This window comes from Schistocerca nitens, chromosome 3, assembly GCF_023898315.1.
Source record: "Schistocerca nitens isolate TAMUIC-IGC-003100 chromosome 3, iqSchNite1.1, whole genome shotgun sequence".
In the NCBI taxonomy this organism is placed as follows: Eukaryota; Metazoa; Arthropoda; class Insecta; order Orthoptera; family Acrididae; genus Schistocerca; species Schistocerca nitens.
In genome coordinates, this window is record NC_064616.1 from 580,909,813 (window position 1) to 580,932,152 (window position 22,340).

A 22,340-nucleotide genomic window follows, 5' to 3' on the forward strand; every position below is an offset into this window, starting at 1 on the left:
TCCGTCCAAAGCTGCAAGAGTTTCGCTGTACTAGAAACGGCAGTCTCTATAGACCACGATGCTGGTGCTTATGAGTCATGCAGGTAAACTTTTCTCCTTCTCCCACGAGTCATAACACGATCTTTTCACAACAATTTAACGTTCATTGCGATTTCTGAATGACACTGTGTCATCTTTCCTTACGTACGGACTGTAGAATAGCGTTACTCCTACGTATTTAGTACCACTGCAATTAAATGCAAATCTACATCTACACATCTATATTTATACTCCGCAAGCCACCCAACGGTGTGTGGCGGAGGGCACTTTACGTGCCACAGTCATTACCTCCCTTTCCTGTTCCAGTCGCGCATGGTTCGCGGGAAGAAAGACTGCCGGGAAGCCTCCGTGCGCGCTCGAATCTCTCTAATTTTACATTCGTGAGCTCCTCGGGAGGTATAAGCAGGGGGAAGCAATATATTCGATACCCCATCCAGAAACGCACCTTCTCGAAACCTGGACAGCAAGCTACACCGCGATGCAGAGCGCCTCTCTTGCAGAGTCTGTCACTTGAGTTTCCTAAACATCTCCGTAACGCTATCACGCTTACCAAATAACCCTGCGACGAAACGCGCCGCTCTTCTTTGGATCTTCTCTATCTCCTCTGTCAACCCGACCTGGTGCGGATCCCACACGGATGAGCAATACTCAAGTATAGGTCGAACGAGTGTTTCGTAAGCCGCCACCTTTGTTGATGGACTACATTTCCTAAGGACTCTCCCAATGAATCTCAACCTGGTACCCGCCATACCAACAATTAATTTTATATGATCATTCCAAATCAAATCATTCCGCACGCACACTCCCAGATATTTTACAGAAGTAACTGCTACCAGTGTTTGTTCCGCTATCATATAATCATACAATAAAGGATCCTTCTTTCTATGTATTCGCAATACATTACATTTGTCTATGTGAAGGGTCAGTTGCCACTCCCTGCACCAGGTGCCTATCCGCTGCAGATCTTCCTGCATTTCGCTGCAATTTTCTAATGCTGCAACTTCTCTGTATACTACAGCATCATCCGCGAAAAGCCGCTCGGAACTTCCGACACTATCTACTAGGTCATTTATATATATTGTGACAAGCAATGGTCCCATAACACTCCCCTGTGGCCCGCCAGAGGTTACTTTAACGTCTGTAGACGTCTCTCCATTGAGAACAACATGCTGTGTTCTGTTTGGTAAAAACTCGTCAATCCAGCCACACAGCTGGTCTGATATTCCGTAGGCTCTTACTTTGTTTATCAGGCGACAGTGCGGAACTGAATCGAACGCCTTCCGGAAGTCAAGGAAAATGGCATCTACCTGGGAGCCTGTACTTAATATTTTCTGGGTCTTACGAACAAATAAAGCGAGTTGGGTCTCACACGATCGCTGTTTCCGGAATCCATGTTGATTCCTACAGAGTAGATTATGGGTTTCCAGAAACGACATGATACGCGAGCAAATAACATGTTCTAAAATTCTACAACAGATCGACGTCAGAGATATAGGTCTATAGTTTTGCAAATTTTGCATTTCGGATTGGAATCTCGTTGGCTGCAGAAGAACTGTCTTCAGTGATGAGTAGCACTACGAGCTGATCCCCGATGACCAGCGAAGTAGTGTCCAGAGGCGTTTCGGGCAGCAGTGGGATACCAGTCTCATTGTCGCCCGCCATACGGCACGATAAGCAGGAGCAATGATGTGAGGTGCCATTTCTTTTCACAGCAGGTTGCAGCACAGCGGTTCGTCGACGATATTCTACATCTCGTTTTGTTGCCCTTCATGGCAATCCATCATGGGCTAATATTTCAGCAAGGTAAAGCACGCTCGCACACGATGAGAGTTTCTACTGCTTATCTCTGTGCTTCCCAAAGCTTACCTTGGTCAGTAACGTCACCGGATCTGTCTCCAATTGAGAACGTTTGGAGCATTATGGGCAGAACCCTCCAACCAGCTCGAGATTTTAACGATCTAATGCACCAGTTACACAGAATTTGGCACTATATCCTTCAGGAGGACATCCAATAACTGTCACTAAACGCTAAGCCGAATAACTGCTTGCATAAAGGCCAGAGGTGGACCAACGCGTTATTGACTTGCTCAGTTTGTTAAGTCCCTCTCTTGAATAAATCATAAATGTTTTCTGAAATTTTAATCATTCGTTTGTCTGCACATGTACATTGTATCTAACGATTTCTGTCCCGTGCGGGTAATTCCTTCATGGTGCGCCCCCCCCCCCTTTTTTTTATTACTTAGAGTGTATTTCATACCATAGGTAATATGTTGACTGAATATAGATATTTTCATCAAATTGTTATAGTTCTTGATGCCAGTCTAGACTATTTTAAACGTGTCTAGGAGTATATGCGGCTAACTCCACACTTAAGGGCATATGATCAATGTTTTTTAAAAGAAGAACTAGGACTTCAGTCCTGGACGCTGTGTAATCTGTTCACAGCAGGCACACATACAACCGCGGTAGTCTGCTTGTCGAATTAGTCAGTTGCTTAATTAATGTTATCTCCGAGTACTGTGGAAGTTGTGTTAACATTTGCAAATTTTTATGCGTCCTTTGAATAAGGTATGTCTAAAGTTAACCTTCAGGGTATTATGAGACGGCACATTCCCACACTGTTCGAAGTAGGGAAAAAAGAAAGAAAAAATGGGAAACAGAATCTACTGAAACTACTAACGACCAATCTGAAGTTGCACAGTTCAAGCCTTATATGAATGCGTAAGCTGAGAAGAATTTATGAGTGGATCTACCCCAAAGCTGTGTTCAAATATTGAAACCATTATCCGAATGTGTAATAATCGTTTCCGTTTGTAGTTATTCCAAGCAATATTTGTTTTACAGTGATTCTCGATAACTGAGGTACTGCTGTTTGCCAGTTTGCTCTAGGCTACAGGACGTTAAAAAGCGAGTCGCATACTTCTAACTTTTAAGCATTCGTGAAAATGTTTCAGATTCAAGTTTTTAATCGGGTTGGAACGGAAATAATAATCATCATTAATTGTCGTAACTTAGATCTGCTTCTATTTGCATAGCGTGTGAGAAGTATTAGAGATTCTTCCTTATAGCAAAATAGATTTACTTTTCTCACGAAATTACTATATATCCTTTTGGATTTCAGCTTTGCAGGGATGTAAACACAACAATATGCGAGATATCTCGAGACTAGTTAAAGCCAAAATATGCATCTCCATCTTGTTCACTCTGTACAGGGTGATTATGTGACGATGTTATGAATGTTTAGGGATGACGGAGAAAAGCAAATGTATAAATTTGAGTTCAGGAACCCTGGTCAGGAAGCGACAGAGTCGAAAGCTACTAGCTAAAATCTTTCGGTTACATCTGACAGTGGAATATATGTTCCGGTACTGTAGTTGCTAAGATTTTAGGGTAGGTGACTTTCAGATATGGTAACATGGTCCAACACAAGAAAGAATTCTCAATTATGGGCTCTGAAGTGTATACGTTAAAGGCTATAAACACTAGTTAATCTTAGCTACAGTGAAAAACATCTACTGAAGAAGTGTTCATAGCTCATATGGTATAGATTTTAGAGCCTATGTCTAGTAGACATATTTTCCTTGTTTTGGTCCATACCTCCACCTCTGGAAATTGCCTACCCTACAATTTTAGCGGCCGGCCGGAGTGGCCGTGCGGTTCTAGGCGTTGCAGTCTGGAGCCAAGCAACCGCTACGGTCGCAGGTTCGAATCCCGCCTCGGGCATGGATGTGTGTGATGTCCTTAGGTTAGATAGGTTTAATTAGTTCTAAGTTCTAGGCGACTGATGACCTCAGAAGGTAAGTCGCATAGTGCTCTGAGACATTTGAACCATTTACAATCTTAGCAACAACAATACTGATACAAACAGTCCACTGTCAGAGGTATCATAACGATTTTCGCTTATAAATGTCGACTCTGTCGTTTCTGGACCAGGGTTCCTAAACTCAAATTTATACATTTATCCTTCTCCATCGTCCCTGAAAGTTTGTAGCATAATAACGAAATCACCTTCAATATCCGTTCTATCAACAAAGTAAAACGTCAAATAAAACGGAAGTCATATCAGGCGAAGTGAGTGTTATAGCCCCTCTGCTGTTTCTGAGCTACGTAAACGATTTAGGAGAAAATCTGAGCAGCCCTCTCAGATTTTTTGCAGATGATACTGTCATTTACCACGTAGTAGAGTCATTAGAAGATCAAAACAGGTTGCAAAATGTTTTAGATACGATATCTGTACGGTGCGAAAAGTAGCAGTTGATTCTAAATATGGAAAAGTGTGATGTCGTGCATATGTGTACTAAAAGAAATCCGTTAAATTTAGGTTACACGATAAATCACACTACTCTAAAGGCTGTCAGTTCAACTAAATACCTAGGAATTACAATTATGACTAACTTAATTTGGAATAAACGCATAGATAATAACAACCTTAGGCGAGCAGAAGACTGCGGTTTATTGGCAGAACCCTTAGAAAATGCAACACGTCTGCTAAAGAGACTGCCTAGACTACGCTTGTCCATCCTCTTCTGGAGTATTGCTGCACGGCGTGGGATCCGTATCATATAGGATTGAGGGAGGACATCGAAAACGTTCAAAGGAAGGCAGCTCACTTGTATTATCGCGAAACAGGAGAGAGAGTGCCACTGATAAGATACACGAATTGTGGTGGCAGCCATTAAAACAAAGGCGTTTTTCGCTGCAGGAGGACCCTCTCATGAATTTTCAATCACCATCTTTCTCCTCAGAGTGTGAAAACACTTTTTGGCGCCCACCTACGTAGACAGAAAGGATGGTCATAAAAAATATAAGAACAATCAGAATTGGCGTGGAAAGATTTAACTGTTCGTTTTTCCTAGGCGCTGTTCCAGAGTGGAACGGTAAAAAAATAGCTTGAAGGTGGTTCGATCAACCCTCTGTCAGGCATTTTATTGCGAATTGCAGAGTAATGATGCAGATGTAAAGAAACGTTCACTTGGCATTATTGTTGCATGGGATGCCATAAAGATTAGTTTAGCTGCCGATATGTGTAGTTTTAACTGAAAACCATTGACCTCAATGATGTGGTACGTGGTTGATTTGTTGGGTCATCAGCTGTCTCCTCTGCTCTCAGATTACCTGGAATGCGGAGAGGATTTGAGTTTAGTTCGGAAAATCTATAAAAACGATTGCCTTCCTCGTTTGCGTTATCTATAATTCACCAGTTGCTGACGTAACTGTGTTAACTTACACCGGTCGTGCCATTGTACCTGGCTTACTTTAACTGCCCAGCGATTCCGGTCAGCTTCTCAGCATACTGGCGTCAGCTGCTCGTTGTGACAACACTCCTCTTGCTGCCTGCCCCTCCCACGCCTTTGCTGGCAGTACTTTTCTGTCCATAAACAATCTATGTCAATACGTGCATGGAATGCAACACGCGACCGGTGGAGAGTTAGATACACAGGAAATATATTACAGCAACTTAGGCAGAAATATTCGTGTTCATTTTTCTGTATTACAATTCGCTTTTCAGGCCCTGCGAGTACCCTGTGAAATATAACTAGCTTTCCACATAATTTATCTTGCAGTTGAGAAATATGAAATCTCGAAAATTGAAAAGACTGCATGAAATACTTGCAAAATGCTAATCAAAGAACAAAAATGTGTGTGTGTGTGTGTGTGTGTGTGTGTGTGTGTGTGTGTGTGTGTGTGTGTGTGTGTGTGTGTGTGTGTGTGTAATTTGATTCACTGATACATAATGAAGCAGCCACAGTGGTAAAGATGATGAGCTAATTTTTTGGAGATGTGGTCCGCTTATTCAACTAAATGTAAGGCTGTTTGATTTGTTACAAAACAAACAGCCTTTCATTAAGTTGCACAGACAGCTGAGATCTCTTAGAATATAAAAACAACCAAGAAACGACGGAAAACATAAGAAATTGATGACTAGTTTCGATTGTATGTGATGATGATGATGAGTCCCATACTTCTTTACAGAGCGTAGGGGAGCGACGCGGGAGAATCGCGCCGCCTTACTAGGCAAGGTCCTAGTGGAGGTGGTTTGCCATTGCCTTCCTCCGACCGTACTGGGGAAGAATGATGATGATGACGACACAATAACACCCAGTCATCTGGAGGCAGGAAAAATTCCTGACCCCGCCGGGAATCGAACCCGGGACCCCGGGCTCGGGAAGCGAGAACGCTACCGCGAGACCACGAGGGGCGCCACCCCGATTGTATGTACACCACCAAAACGTGTACAATGAGTTTTTTGTAGATGCCATTCTCTGTAGAGTCCAAACCTAAAACGTCCATCAGAGTGCGTTAGCGGAGCTCTCTCGTAATGATATGATAACGTATTGCTACGGCACTGTAGGACTGTGATGTATTTCTCTGTGTGCTATGTTTGTGGAATAGCCTGCAGACCGCGATCTGATTCCTCGCAGCCCGCAAAAGTATCGAACCGTGTGCAGAGGATTGCAGCCCCGGGATCCACACAGCGGCTCTGGTGCAACAGCAGCTTTGTTGGAGCTAGGGTCTGGTGGTGCCTGTGACCCGGGGCGTGACAAGAGCTCATGAGTGGCGAGTAAACTGTAACAGTAATGTATCCTTCAGCAAATAGACTACACCGAAGTACGATGCTCAGCGCTGAACGCCGCCATCAGTGGCGAACTGAATAAACTGCCTCCCACAAATCATTGACAATCTGTGCAGAAATAACGATTCAGATTTTTCTAACGTCTAGAAGTGCATAGGATAGACCGTTCTTTTAAGATGAACAGCCATTTAAAAATAAACGCAGTCAGAATTCTGTACTCGCAACAGCTATATAAAGGTCTACACCTGCTCTAAGTGCGCAGCTCGTGGTCGTGCGGTAGCGTTCTCGCTTCCCACGCCCGGGTTCCCGGGTTCGATTCCCGGCGGGGTCAGGGATTTTCGCTGCCTCGTGATGACTGGGTGTTGTGTGATGTCCTTAGGTTAGTTAGGTTTAAGTAGTTCTAAGTTCTAGGGGACTGATGACCATAGATGTTAAGTCACATAGTGCTCAGAGCCATTTGAACCATTGAACTTGCTCTAATCACAACAATTGGAAAGCCTCTTTCAGAGCTTCGAGGATGACTTACATTCTGGAAGCAACCCTTGTGTTGTGGCTAAACAGTTTTCGACAATGTCAGTTTTGCTACTATTCATACTGCAAGTAGGTTTACAGGAAAGGCTCTGTGGAGTTTGGGAAGTTGCTGAGAGATGCTGGAGGTACTAAATTTGTCAAGGTGGGAGTCTCGACTAGCGCCTAAGTAGCCCAGTCGGTAACAATACTTTCCGCGAAAAATAAGGCTTTTGGTTAGGGCCCCAGTTTTGAAGACAGTTTTAGCCAGTCATGAAATTCATAGCAACCTACTGAACAATGCATAGGAAACAATTTTTCTGTTACTTTTGTACTCATCGTCAGGAATAAAACTGAGAAGTGCCACTGTTGACCATGGCTCCTAAAGTGTGAACCAGTCTTGCGATCATTCATTAACCCGGTACAGGCTATCTGATGAAAGTATCTGGACATCTATTGGTTGTCATTAATACAAAGTATTTCGACGCTTTGCCTTAATGACTGCATGAACTCTGCTGGGGACGTTTTCAATGGGACCTCTGAATGTCTGTGGAGGAATGGCAGTCCATTTTTCCTCAGAGCTGAAACCAGAGAAGGTAGTGACGTTGCACGCTGGAGTCTGCAGCGAAGTCTACGTTCTAACTCATCCCAAACGTGTACCACTGGGTTCACTGTCATTATCTACAGACCATAGTCACAGATGCTGCTTTATGACAGGGTACATTGTCATTCTGAGACAAAAAAATCATCGGCTCCAAATTGTTCCTCTACTATACACAGTCAGCTGTAAAATCTCTTCATATCTTTCTGCATTCAGATTTATGTTAGGCGCGATACGGTGACAACACCCTAACCACGAAAAACGTCCCTATACCGTAACTCCACCTACTTCGAACTTCACCGTTGACGCTACACTTGATGGCAGCAACGTTCTCGAGGCATTCGCCAAACCCAAAGGCTTCCATCGGAATGCCACGGGATATAACGAGTTTCATTACTCCTAATCACTCATTTCCAGTCATCCACTGTCCATTGCCGTCGCTCTTTATGCCACCTCAAGTCTCGCTTAGCACTGACCTCAGAAATGTGTGGCTTGGAGGAGCTGCTCGATTGTTGCACCCTCTTGTATATAACTCCCCTACGCACAGCCAATGTGATAGCTGTGTTGCTGGTAGCTCTCTGAAACTGACCAGCGATTTCTTCCGCTGATTTCATGCGGTTTCTTGCAACCTCCCTCCGCAATACTCGACGGTCCCTGTCATTCCGTACATGAGGTCGGCGTGATCTCTGTTTAGTTGTGTTTGTCCCTTCGCCTTTCCACTTCACAATCACATCAACATTCGACTTAGACATCATTAAAAGGGTGGAAATGAACCTAACGGATTAGTTACTCTGGTGATATTCAATGATTAGTCCACGTTCGAAGTCACTAAGCTGTCATGGCAGACCTTTTCTGCTATTACTTTTTTTTACTGACAACCCAATACTCCCTGCATTATTTTTATACTGGCAGGTCCGTCTCTCGTGAGATCCGGTGGTCAATTTCGCATTAGACAGGGGTGTCCGGATACTTTTGATCAGATACTGTACTTGAAGAGACATGCACAGCAGTCACTTTTGCTTCAGAGGAACAGGGTGAGTGTAATCCTCGAAAGTGACGCGAATGTGTGTTGTTGTCACAAAAGTTTCTAGCGTTTGTAGTTGGTAAGAGTGACAGGTAACACGTTAGTCACTCGTAAAAAATGGCACTCAGATAGGAATACAGGTTCCTTCCGAGTAGCGACCTATGCCGCTTGTAAAGAGAATAGAGGAAGTGACGTACTTCAGCTGCGTCGCCAAGTAAGTCACAAGTTGTCTGTGATGTTAGTCACCCATTGATAAAAACAATCCTGCATTCATTGGCATCATTGGTCGATCTTTCTTTGAAGTTCCCGTTTATGTAACATAATAAAAGGCAATTTTTAGAAAAAGCACATAGGATATTGTTCAAGGATAGCTGTACATTTCCATGGTAGACCGATGATTTTTTTTTTTTTACTTTATTTAGATCAGATGACTAATACTGATCTCTACAGAAGATGGTTTTCGCGCAAAACTAGATTTTCCAATGGCAGTCTGATGGTTTTCGTACCATGAACTTGACGCTCTTGTTTAGTTGGCAGCTATTCTATCAGCACTGATGTGTTCAACTCCTTTACACGTAATTCAACTACGGCTACGATCGCGGGAATCATAATTTCACTGTTGTGTACCCTTGCAGTATCACTTAGTTTCGTCTGTTTCTTAAGATTAATATTTAGCACAATGTTTATTAGTTTCCGGGCCAAAGTTGAAACGAATGAGTACATGTTTGGGAACTATAACCTAATTTCGGTAACACGCACACCGTAAGAGGTTAAAAACGGATGTTACAGACTGTTACAAACGAGCGGAATGCATGTTACAGTGCTATTAAGAGTCTATCAACTAGACAGTCTGTATTACACTATCACAGGTGAGGAATCCACTGAATTGAAAGCTCAACATCGGAGAACCTGATAAAGTTGTTATTTGCTTCCAAATAAAAATAATCCCGCGTTTATTTTCTCTTCTGTTTTCGAAACATAAGGAGACTTTTTACGAGAACAAAAATTTGCAGAAAACTGTAAAATACAAAAATTAGCTTGTTGCTATAATATTACCTGCCTATTTATTATCGAGACGGAAACCTTTTATCAGTATCTATATATCTTATCTACTGAATCAACGAAATTTGTCAGTTGTAACAGGTAACATTTAGAATAAACGAATTAATAAAATACTTGTTGCATTTCTTATCTAATATTAGAATTTTTCCATCAGTACCATTGTTAGAAGGTTCAGGTGGAAAGTCGTGATCTACCGAGACACCTTAACGTCTGCTCCTTCGTTATATGAACCAACTGCTACGCAGTAACTTCATTTCTGCTTCTTTGTTATTTCTACTCTTGTCCATTTACTGTCGAATCCTGAGACACTATACCATTTCATGTATTTGTTCATTATGTCAACTAAAAAATATAATTCAATTAAACTCGCTGATCTTATGAGACCAAACTGCTTAGGTCATCGGTCCCCAAGCTTGCACACTACTTAATCCAACTTAAACTAACTTAAGCTATGAAAAACACATACACCCATGCCCGATGAAGGACTCGAACCTCCGACGGGGAGAGCCGCATGGACCTTAACAAGACGCCCAGACCGCGCAGCTACCCCGCGCGGCGACTAATGATGGCCCATCGCTAATCTACTTTTACCCTTCTTCTTACTGGTAGATCTACACTGAAGAGCCAAACGAACTGGTACTCCTGCGTAATATCGTGTAGGGCCCCCGCCAGCACGCGGAAGTGCTGCAACACGACGTGGCATGGACTAATGTCTGAAGTAGTGCTGCAGAGAATTGACACGACGAATCCTGCAGGGCTGTCCATAAACCCGCAAGAGTACGAGAGGGCGGGGATCTCTTCTGGACAACACGTTGCAAAGCATCCCAGATATGATCAGTAGTTTTCATGTCTGGGGAGTCTGGTGGCCAGCGGAAGTGTTTAAACTCAGAGGAGTGTACCTGGAGCCACTCTGTACCAATTCTGGACGTGTGGGGTGTCGCATTGTACTGCTGGAATTGCCAAAGTCCGTCGTAATGCACAATGGACATAAGTGGATACAGGTTACAAAAAAAAAAAAAAAATGGCTCTGAGCACTATGGGACTCAACATCTGTGGTCATAAGTCCCCTAGAACTTAGAACTACTTAAACCTAACTAACCTAAGGACATCACACACATCCATGCCCGAGGCAGGATTCGAACCTGCGACCGTAGCAGTCGCGCGTTTCCTGACTGAGCGCCTAGAACCGCTAGACCACCGCGGCCGGCTACAGGTTACCAGACAGGATGCTTACGTACGTGTCACATGTCAGAGTAGTATCTAGACATATCAGGGGTCCCATATCACTCCAACTGCACACGGCCCACACCATTACAGAGCCTCCATCAGCTTCAGCTGTCCCCAGGTGACATGCAAGATCAATGGATTCATGAGGTTGTCTCCATACCGGTACACGTCCATCCGATCGGTACAATTTGGAAACATGTTGCCTGGTCGGACGAGTCTCCTTTCAGTCATCAACAGCCTAATGTCTGTGTTGACGGACTCAGGTGAGGCGTAAAGCTTTGTGTCGTGCAGTTATCAAGGGTACACGAGTGGGCCTTCGGCTTCGAAAGCCCATATCGATGATGTTTCATTGAATGGTTCGCACGCTGACACTTGTTGATTACCCAAAATTGAAATCTGCAGCAATTTGAGGTAGGGATCCACTTCTGTAACGTTGAACGATTCTCTTCAGTCGTCGTTGATCCCGTTTTTTGCAGCAGTGATGTCGGAGATTTGATGTTTTATCGAATTCGTGATATTCACGGTACACTCGCGAAACGTCGTACATCGCTACCTCGGAGACGCTGTGTCTCATCGCTCGTGCGCCGAATATAGCACCACTTTCAAACTCACTTAAATCTTGATACCCTGCCCATTATAGCAGCAATAACCGATCTAACAACCGCGACAGACAATTGTCTCATATTGGCGTTTCCGCCCGCAGCGCCGTATTCTGCCTGTTTACATATTTTTGTATTTGAATACGCATGCCTATGCCAGCTTCTTTGGCGCTTAAGAGCATGTAATCTCTAAAATAATGTAACTGGTTCACTTGATCTCTTCTAATAACAACAAACCACATCTTCCAAGCTCAGGTGGCAAAGTGTGACTAACTTTACTGAAAAATATACTTTATTAGTTAATTGGGTAGTTGCAAAAAATGCTGGGTAGATAAATGTTCTTCATTACATCCGGTTGCAAGCTCGTAAGTAGTTGCTACGTCGGATTAGATCAAGTTCCGATTACTTAAGCTGATTCTGAAATACTAATATACATATATAAGACTAAGCTTAACGTATAGTGAAATGATAAACAAATCAAGACCCTACGCTGTCGACAGGCATTGATGTACATCAACGCGGACAGTTGAAAATGTGTGCCCCGATCGGGACTCGAACCAGGGATATCCTGCTTACATGGCAGACGGTCTATCCATCTGAGCCCCGAGGGCACAGAGGGTAGGGCGACTGCAGGGATTTATCCCATGCACGCTCCCCGTGAGACCCATATTTCCAACTTAATGTCCACACACTACATTCGTAGTGCCCCTGCCCATTACACTCATAACTCGCGGCAGACAATCTTACCGAGCCCCGTAAGAGCTCTGGCAATACGTGTACTTCCGCACAGAAGGTCAATGGCCGGATAACTTTAACTATATGAAGATGGTATCTGTTCTTCATATAGTTAACGTATAGTATCGCATAAATCCACACTCACCAGTTTTCATCAAGTGAAGTACGCTAGCGTCTAAGAAATGTAACGTGAAACGCAAATCAATCCTGACCAGCGAATATGACTGTGTCAAAATCACCCTTTCATTAAAGCTACGTAATTTGTTTTTAACCTCAAGAGATTTATAAGTGTGTGAAGTTAGGTTCACGTTAAAATAAAGTTACATCAATTAGTATGAAAAACTAGTTTTACACTAAACTAAAATATGCGAATTTTAATCACAGTTCAGGCAGATGTAATACGTCTTAAAAACGAAGAGTAAAGAACACTTATGATTCTTTGAGCAAAATAAGTGAAAATACGTAGGTAAGTCTAGGATTACACTTAACTGTGGTTCCTATGTGAAACGTTCCATTGTGAATAGCGCTACTAATGTCAATTTGAAGTACTTGGAAAGCATTATGTAAAGCAAAGTTTTATTTTTCTTCTCGAAAAGTATGTGGTTAGATGTTCCTATGTGACGCTTTCAACAAATACGGAGGTAGACACGTTAGATCAATTAAAGGTTTCTTGTCGGAAGATAAGCAAAATGGTTGTGTTCGTGGGACGTGTAGTGCATGCGTGACATGGACGCGAGATCTGAGTAGGGAAATAGCAAAAAGTGCGCGCAAAATGCTCCGGAGAGGATGAGTGGCAATATTCTTAAACAACCCGACATATACCTTTCCTTTCGCTAGCTTTTCATTGTAGTGGCGAGACAACGTAATACCTTCATGTGTTGTGCACACCGTGCGAGCCAACTTTTGTGTGCAGACTCAGTCTGCAGGCAACGTTCCTTTCGCGAGCATGACGTGTGCATCTACAAATGACCACAACTAAAGCGACCCTTTTGAACTGAAGCTGCATTAAGAGACCACGCTTACATCGGTTGCAGTGTGCTGTAATTTAAAAGTCTTAGTGGTTCTTCAGACGCCGTATTCACATTCCAGACAATATAACTGGATTTCCCAGCGCCATTAATCGCTGCTGCTGTTGCTCCTGCGGATCACCGAACACATTGGGGCCAGCCTGAACTAAGAGGTTCAAGTACAATAAGCAGAGATGTCTGCACAAACCGTTGCACATAGGTCAGAGGTACCAAGAGTTACTTGAATGAACGAAGATTATTTAATCAGAGTAGGAACTATTTGGTATTCTACTCAAAACGTTAGTTCCTCTTTCCTTAATAAACCTAGAAAAATTGTAGTATTAAAATACTCAGAGTTCGTCTGCTATCATACCCACGTTAACGTTTCTTCGAGTTCCCCTCTGTAATTGCTCACTACGTTAATGTTTGAAATAATATACTGAGAATAGCGCTGTCGCACAGTTCCTTAGAGGTGCAGGACAGAGTTTTCCAGTTAATACACAAATGACGGATTACACATTAATCCAGTATTTCCTTATTTTTCATAAAGACGTTTCTAGAGAGAGTACTCGTTTACAAGAAACTTTGAAATGTACACCGGTGAGCCAAAACATTATTTCCCGAAATACATCACTGATTCCACGTATCAGTAATCCAAAAGTTTGTTGGTATGTTTGTGGAAGTATGCGACATTAAAGGACTACGCACAAGTCATGTAATTCGCGTATAGGGTGATGAAGCCCGATAGCGATCCAGATGAGTTTCATAGAATTTATATCAGGCGAATTTGGTCGCCAAGACATCAACCTGAGTCTACTCTAATGCTCCTCAAACCACTGCAGCACGGTCCTGGCTCCGAGACACGGACGATTATGCTGCTGAAAGATGACATCGCCGTCGGGGAAGACATCAAGCATGAAGGGATGCAGTTGGTTCGCAGTGGTCATTGTGTCTTTGATTACTATCACAGGTCCCATGCAACCGTAGTATAATGTCTCCCATAGCATTATACTGCTCCCACCAGCCTGCGTCAGTGACGGGTTGCAAGTTTCGGGTCGCCGTTCACCTCGACGTCGGCGTTTGTGGATAAGACCTAGTGTAGCAAAAATGTGATTCACCCGAAGAGCCGACATGTTTACGTTGATTGAAGGTCAAATCCCGATAGTTTCGTGCTCACTGCAATCGTAACTGACGATGTCGTTGAGTCAACATGTGAACAAGTAGGGGTGGGTCGTAGACGTCCAACCATCTGACGCGTAGTGGTTGTTTCACTGTCCCACCTCTTACCGTACATGCTCACGACAGTAGCACGTGAGCATTCGACAGCTTCGCCGTTTTCGAGGTACTCGTTCACAGGCTCTGCTAATAATAATCTGCCCCTTGTCAAAGTCGCTTATCATTTTGGATTTTCCCGTTCGCAGCCCATATCTTCGCTAGGGTGATCCCCCGTCCGCGTCTGCTCCGCTTATATACTTTTTTTACCGCATCACGTGCCTGCTACGTCACCAGGCGGCATACAACGTCGCGGTGGGCAGTGGTCATAATGTTTGGGCTTATGAGCGTAGGTACTCACTTCTGTTTTCCTGGTGAACTTTTGTACTTGCCAAAAACTGAATCATGTTGGCGACATTTCGCTGTGATGTGGAACGTCTCAACTATTTTACAGAAATGATCGATGATTTTATATCCAGATTCGCACAGTTCGCTCGCTTACTGACGGCCACAAGCACTGCGTTAGCGAATGCTTTTCAAAACTGTGCTATGTTCATTCTTAAGCTCAAAGAAACAGAAATATCATTTGACGTTCGACTTCATTATGCACATATTATAAAACACATAATCACTGAACTAATCCTTCACCATCCAAATTTTGTGTACCCGTCATCTTTTATGCACTGCCTCTTTCCTATGTTCTAAATATGCAGCAAAATTTGAGTATCTTGCTGTACAGGTTTACACCAGATACGTGCAACCAATGTGAATGTAACATCGTTATCGACAATGAATTGTTTCACTAAAACTTATCAGTTTGTCATGGATAGCAGAAAACTTTTCACGGATTAAATCTTTCATTCCAGTGTCTCACTATAACATAGTTTGTTGAATACATTTTTTAATCAAAAGTAGATAAAGTTTTAATAGAAGTTAACTCTGAAATCGATGTTTCGAATAATGCCACGTCGAACTTGAGGTATATGATACAAAGCAAAATCTCTGTATCAATAGATGTAGCGCTTATGCTTTCAGATATTTTCATTCATCAAAATAAGATGCTGTAGGATGTAAACTACTCATTAAGCTTACCTAATGTGCTCCCGTATAAGTTAAAAAGAAACTATAGTGCTGGAAATAGATAAAAATTTTCCTAATCATACAGGATTTCAGTACTAAGTTAACTAAAATTAGACGTCAGCTAAGGATAAATACATATACTGATGAGCCAAATCGATATGACCATCTGTTTAATATCATACCGCTCCATACAGCAACGATTTTGTGTGGCGTGGACGCGAAAAGTCATTGGTAGATTTCCGGAGATTTGTGACACCAGAGATGTACATACAGGTAAAGCAATACTTGTATATTTTATTGTATTGTATGTTAACTGGGGCCTAGAAACGACGGAGAGGCTCCGTCCCCGCCGCAGCCGCAGTGGTCCACAACCCCACGACGACTACCGCAGTCCACTTCACCCCTCCGCCGCCCCACACCGAACCACTCTTTCTCGGTTATTGTATGGTTAGGCCCTCGGTGGAAACTCCCCTCCCCCCCCCCCCCCTCCGGTTGAAGAAAAATCGATATAACTGAGAACCGGTTGTTTCAGCGATAACCGCCACCCCTACCTAGCCCGCACTTATAGCTACTGCCAGGCATGAAGCGCTACTGAGTCGCTGCTGGGTTGCTGTGTATTCTTCGTGTTTTACTGTCCCTGTTAACACCTATCGATAAAACGAATACCGGGATAAAACGAATACCGGGATAAAACGAATACCGGGATAAACTAATATGGGAACAATCTGTCAAATGGGCAAGTAAAATTCCGATTTAAAAATAATTTTTTATGTAATGGAAAACAAATCGACGCTTTCTGCTGACACTGTGCGTCGCATGAAAAATATGACTAGAAGGAATTGTTTGGGCTGACCCCAACTACACAATGCAAAAACGAAATTGGCACTATCTGCAGAAATACCAGAAAAAAGTCGGCTGACGACTCTTGGGACAGAGGCCCGATGTAGTTTCCTTAACGCGTCACGTGCCGGCAACGAAACCAGGCGGTATTCAGTCTCGCGGTGGGTAGTGGTCGTAATTTTTTGCTCATCGGTGTATCTTTAATCAAGGAAACGCTGGATTCCTGAAATTTCTGAAAGAATATTCCACGAGAAGATGTCTCTCGAGGTACGACACTTCAAACAAACAAAAATAGCCATTGCGAAGAGGTGTTAACCAATATATTTTAAGCGAGACTTATATTTTACAAAAATCATTCTTTGAAATTTTTAGATACGCTTTTGACGTAATGTGGTGAGGTTACATTACAAGTAATTTCAGGTATTGGGGAACATTAGCAATACTGAAGCAAGAAAATTAATACAACATTACGGACTGAAGAAGAAAGAACAAAGGAATAATCCATGGGCTTCTTTGAAAGAACAAATCTCGAAATTAGCCATAAGCTATTTAAGAAAACAGAAAACCCAAATGTGGATTAACGGGCGGAAATTTGAAACCTGACGCTTCTGAATGTAGGTTCGTGCAGTATCTCAACAAGGGCGCTACCTTGCTCGGTGGTCTTGTAACTAAGCTTCATGATCGTCTCAATACTGAGCCAAGTGAGTGAGTTCGACGTAGGGTTCCCGAGTTTTAAAAGTCAAGATCTATCTCAAAGTTAGTTGTATATCTACAGAACCACGGAAATCTCACACTGAGAAGGTTGGTTAGTCGTTTCGGGGAAGGAGACCAGACAGCGAGGTCATCGATCTCATTGGATTAGGGAAGGACGGGGAAGGAAGTCGGCCGTGCCCTTTGAAAGGAACCATCCCGGCATTTGGTGGTGGTGGTTGTTGGGATGTTTAAGGGGGACTAAACAGCGAAGGTCATCAGTCCCCCCCCGGCATTTGCCTGGAGCGGTTTAGGGAAATCACGGAAAAGCTACATCAGGGTGGCCGGACGCGGGATTGAACCGTCGTCCTCCCGAATGCGAGTCCAGTGTCTAACCACTGCGCCACCTCGCTCGGTTCACACTGAGAAGCCCCGGCAGAAATCGTGGAGATGGATACATAAGTTTCCTTCACTTTCCGCCACTAAGACTGTGCATGAAGCGACGGACGGGATGTGACTCAGCAAAATTTGTACCTGACACTGTGCAGTTTTGCCCTCAGTTCAAATAAACGGATGTGTCTGAACCGTCTGCTAGGCTGGGGTGTGAGAAAGTCACATTCTCCGCCACTGGTTTAAAATAAAATGTTAAAGGTAAAAAATTAGTGAAAATATTCAAATGACGTGTCGAATACCACGAAACATGAAACTTGGAGAACGCGAATCATGAGCACAAGGGAGAAAAAAATTTACAAGAAGTGCAATTCTGAGCGTACACCTGTTTCAAACTATCACCGCCATGAGACGTAGCTTTAGAGTGCAGCATATTAAGTTGCCAGGTGATGCTTTGGCAGTCCGCCTTCAATGAACGGTAGAACATACATCTTCACGAACGTAGACAGTAGTGCATTACGAATTGCATTTTCTGTCTGCAGCGTTTTTGGCACTACTTTAATTTAATGCCTCAGTTGCTATGTCTGGAGTTAGCAGTCCACCCTTCCTCGGAATTACATATTTCTAGTCATAAAAACTTAAGCAGGAACTTACTGTTGTCGTCTTGAAGAAGTATTCGTCTAGAGGCTCTTCTCCGACGCGGAATGGGATTCAAATGCTGTGGTCACCACGGAAGTTCAGTGTCTAATGCACCGACTGTTCCGAAGTAAGCAAGTTTCCGCCCACGGGACGCAGGCCTCGGCTCGATCCTCGCACCTGAAAAATAATGGCATTTTAGCAGAATTCTATGAACATATTACTTGCAATCTCGCTACCAGAAAATATTTGCAACATTGCTCTAAATGTAACAGAACAACCATTATTCACCATAGATAGATAGATAGATAGATAGATAGAGAGAGAGAGAGAGAGAGAGAGAGAGATAGGATTAGTGGTAGGTATTTTGCTGGAACTCTGCCTCTGTGTCAGCGATCATTGAACGACTGTCTCGTGGAGATCTTGGGTTAGATTTCTGGTACTCTCAACGATTTTACGTTGGTGGGAGGTCTGGACGACACGCTTAGTTTTATGATAACTACTGACAAGGCGGCTTAAGTGGAAGTTGGCGTTGGTTCGACAGCTGATAGTAACGGGGAGGACAGCGCTGGTTAACGACATGCTCCTCCATGGCCACGATTACTGAAATTTTGGAGGATATCGTATACTGTGTGTCATCACTCTGTGTCTCAATGGTAAGACCAGACAAAATGGTGCAGTGTAAAACACTTGAATCGGATTTGAATGGACGGAACTTTAAAACACGTGCTCATAGTGATTTAGGCTTCCCGTTGTTTCCCTGGATCGCCAAAGGGAAATTTTGAAAGGGTTCCTTTGAAAAGGACAAGACCGATTTTTTTCCTCATGCTTCCCCAATACGAGCTTGTGCTCCGTCTCTACTGACATCGTCGTCGACGAGACGTTAAACGCTACTATTCCTTCCCTTTCTTCCATGGGCGTATAACAGTTTTATTATTGTTACCAAGATATTGGGGACAGCACGTCTGTAGTCTCAGAAAGCATCGTGAGGGCCTGCGTAAGCTGTGTGAGCTACAGATAAGACTGGATGAGATCGTAGCGTATTCGGTAGTGGCTAGATAGTTGGCGGAAGACGCATCGGGCACATAATTTTCGTAGTCGTTCTGGCGCTGGGATTTTTATGGGCCACTATCGCGTCAGCAATTCACCCGAAGGACTTCAGGCCGTACAAATCGGCCTATTCGAGGACCAACAGGAAACACCAACGATTAACACGAGGTTTTTGTTTTTTTAATTGATTTCTGGCAACGCTCAATTCGGCAGATACAAATATGTGATATAAAGATCGAAATAGTATATTTTTAAGTATTACACAATACGAAATTATTTAAAGATAAGAGAATATTGTGAGAGATAATTAGCCTAAAAAGTACGTTAGTGTGACTGCACTATTTGGTTTTGCTTCTTTGTGTTTAATTTTCATTGGGCCGAGACTTTCTTTATCCTTCGAGAGTATCGTTCCTTTGCTTCCTGGGTCCACTTTCTTCCTTTTACAGACCACTTTCTTCGTGAAATCCTGCCTTTTGTGTCACTTCTCTAGAAAGTATTTGTTATCTACCACGTCCAGTTTGACTCCTGCATTTCCATTCGGGATATGCTGTCATAAAACTGTAGTCTTCTTTCCCTCAATTTCTCAGTTAGCTTTTACATTACTGCTCATATTACTTCTAGGTCCCAGTATTTTCCTTCGAATTCTTTCAACTTTTTCCAGTTTTTCAAGATCCCCAAAACTTGCTGGTTTAGTGTTTCTGCTGCAGACAGTGTTTCAAGCCATACCACTGTTTGATATTGTCTTAGTTTTGTGATCCAGGACAAAGTTTTTCTCTTACTTTTTTGTCATTTGGAATGTCCTTTCCATTTTATGTACTCTATTTTCTGTGGCTATCTTTTCTTTCGGCTTGCTTGTTGTCCATTCTCCTAGATATTTGAAACAGTTTGTTTTAGATATTGTGTTTTTATGAACTTTAAGATCTGTAGGGACATAATTGATAATTGCCATGGAATGTGTTTTTCAAATGATATTTTAGTCCTATTTTGTTTGCTCGTCTCTAGGGTTCTGTTATTCATTCTTTGGCACAGCCTAGTACGTCAGTAATTCCATGTCACCTGCAAAAGCTACACAATCTATAGCGATTTTATTTGAGTTTCTTCACAGTTGAACACACTTAGTATTGATGAATTTTCTCCATTCTCTAGCTTCTCTAAATTCCAGTTAAAAAGTAGGGACGATAAATTATCTCCCTGTGTTACTCCTGATTTTATTTCAAAAGGTTTTGACAGTTCCCCCATAAATTTCACTTTTGATGTGTTTCTTGAAGTTCCTTTAATTATTTCTGTTTTATTGTCGAGTCCGAATCCCTTTAAAATGCTGATGAGTGCATTTCTATTAACTGATACATATGCTTTTTTTAAAATATCCACAGGTGATCAAGTATTTAAAGTTTATGATTTTCCCCATTTCAGTTATGTTCTTTAGATTTAGTATTTGCTCTGCACAAGATCTTTCCTTCCTAAATCCTGCTTGATACTCTCGTAGTTGTGGATCGAGTATTCCTAGAGCTCTCTTTAAAAGTGTCATAAACAAGATCTGATATGTCACTGGCAGGAGACAGATCCCTCTATAATTTTTACAATCAGTTTTCTTTCCTTTTTTATGTAACGGGTGTATTAATTCAAATGTCCATTTTGAGGGTAAGTTGTTTCTTGTCTAAATTTCATAAATGATTTCTGTTAAGCACAGAATAATATTGTCACTAGACTGTTTCCGTAATTCAGCAACTATACTGTCTTCTCCTGATGCTTTGTTATTTTTAAATTGATGTTTAATTTCCTGATTTCCTCTATTGTTTTATGGCGTTCAGTCAGGTTGTATTTATGGATAGCGTTATCAAAATGAAATTCTTTCGTTGGTAGATCGCAGTTGTGGACTACTTCAAAGAACTACACAAGTATTCAGCAGTTCCCTGTGTTATTATGTAAGTCTTCTGTATTTCTGCATATATAAATTGTAAACTTGATGGCATGTACTTCTTTAAACTATTTTTGAATGATGTTTTATAAAAGTTCTTTGTGTTGTTCTGCTTAAAAGATGATTCAACTGATGTTAGTTGATCTTTTATTTGTTGTGTTCTTGATCTTTGAGACCTTTTGATGTATGTGTCCTTGCTTCTATAAAACTTTTTTCTGTTCTTGTCACTTTTATTTGCGTTCCAGATATTTCAATCTCGTTGTCTCCCTGTAAGTCATCACAATAATCATTCCACCAAGCATGTTTCCAATTCTTTTTAAGACACTCAAAGAGTCACCTAAGATACCTGGAACCATGATGAACCAACTTTAGTGATAAGTAAAAAATTAGTGACCCCTCGAGGTCGCGAGTCACATATCGTGTTTACTGAAAGCAGACAATCACACAATGGTTACTTAACATACGCTAGTGCCAACGTTTGACGGAACTTGGCGGGCTATAATTTCAAGATGCCTTCCCACTACCATTCTAGCCCGAAATAAGCACCTCGCACATAGCTGGAAACCTTCACGTCACCCCAATGAAGTGTTTCAAAATGGATAAGTAACATCTTAGAATATAACACAAATTACGACCTCAATGAATAACGAAATAAACACTGCTAGTCAACGTCTTTCGTTACATTGAGCTACTGATTTTTTTAACGTTTCGTCGACGTGAGTACAAGTTCAGTCTGACAAGGACGGGAGATAAACGACTTTTGCAGTTTATGGAAATCAGACATCTGCATCAGGATGGCTGGGCGGAGATTTGAAACCCCACTCCTCGAGTGAGGTGGAATGATCACATTGGCTCAGCGCCAGATAAGTCAGATTGCAAACTTTGGTTCATTGGTAGGATACTGGGAAAATGCAATCGGTATACACAAGGATATAGTCAACAAAACAGGCGTGCCACCCTTCCTAGACTACAGCTCAAGTGCGTAGCATCTATTCCAAATAGGACTAAAAAAATGGTTCAAATGGCTCTGAGCACTTTTGGACTTAACTGCTGAGATCATCAGTCCCCTAGAACTTACAACTACTTAAACCTAACGAATCTAACGACATCACACACATCCATGCCCGAGGCAGGATTCGAACCTGCGAC

At 42.4% G+C, this 22,340-nt stretch overlaps 1 protein-coding gene across 1 annotated transcript in view; it reads right to left on the reverse strand.

Annotated features, from left to right (window-relative positions):
• The window catches only part of LOC126248492 (uncharacterized), a 571,346-nt gene that overhangs the window by 236,380 nt on the left and 312,626 nt on the right, over nucleotides 1-22,340 (reverse strand). The window contains exon 2 of the mRNA XM_049949523.1: nucleotides 18,242-18,403. The gene's annotated coding sequence lies outside the window, so the exon portion shown is untranslated. The remainder of the gene's footprint in view (nucleotides 1-18,241; nucleotides 18,404-22,340) is intronic.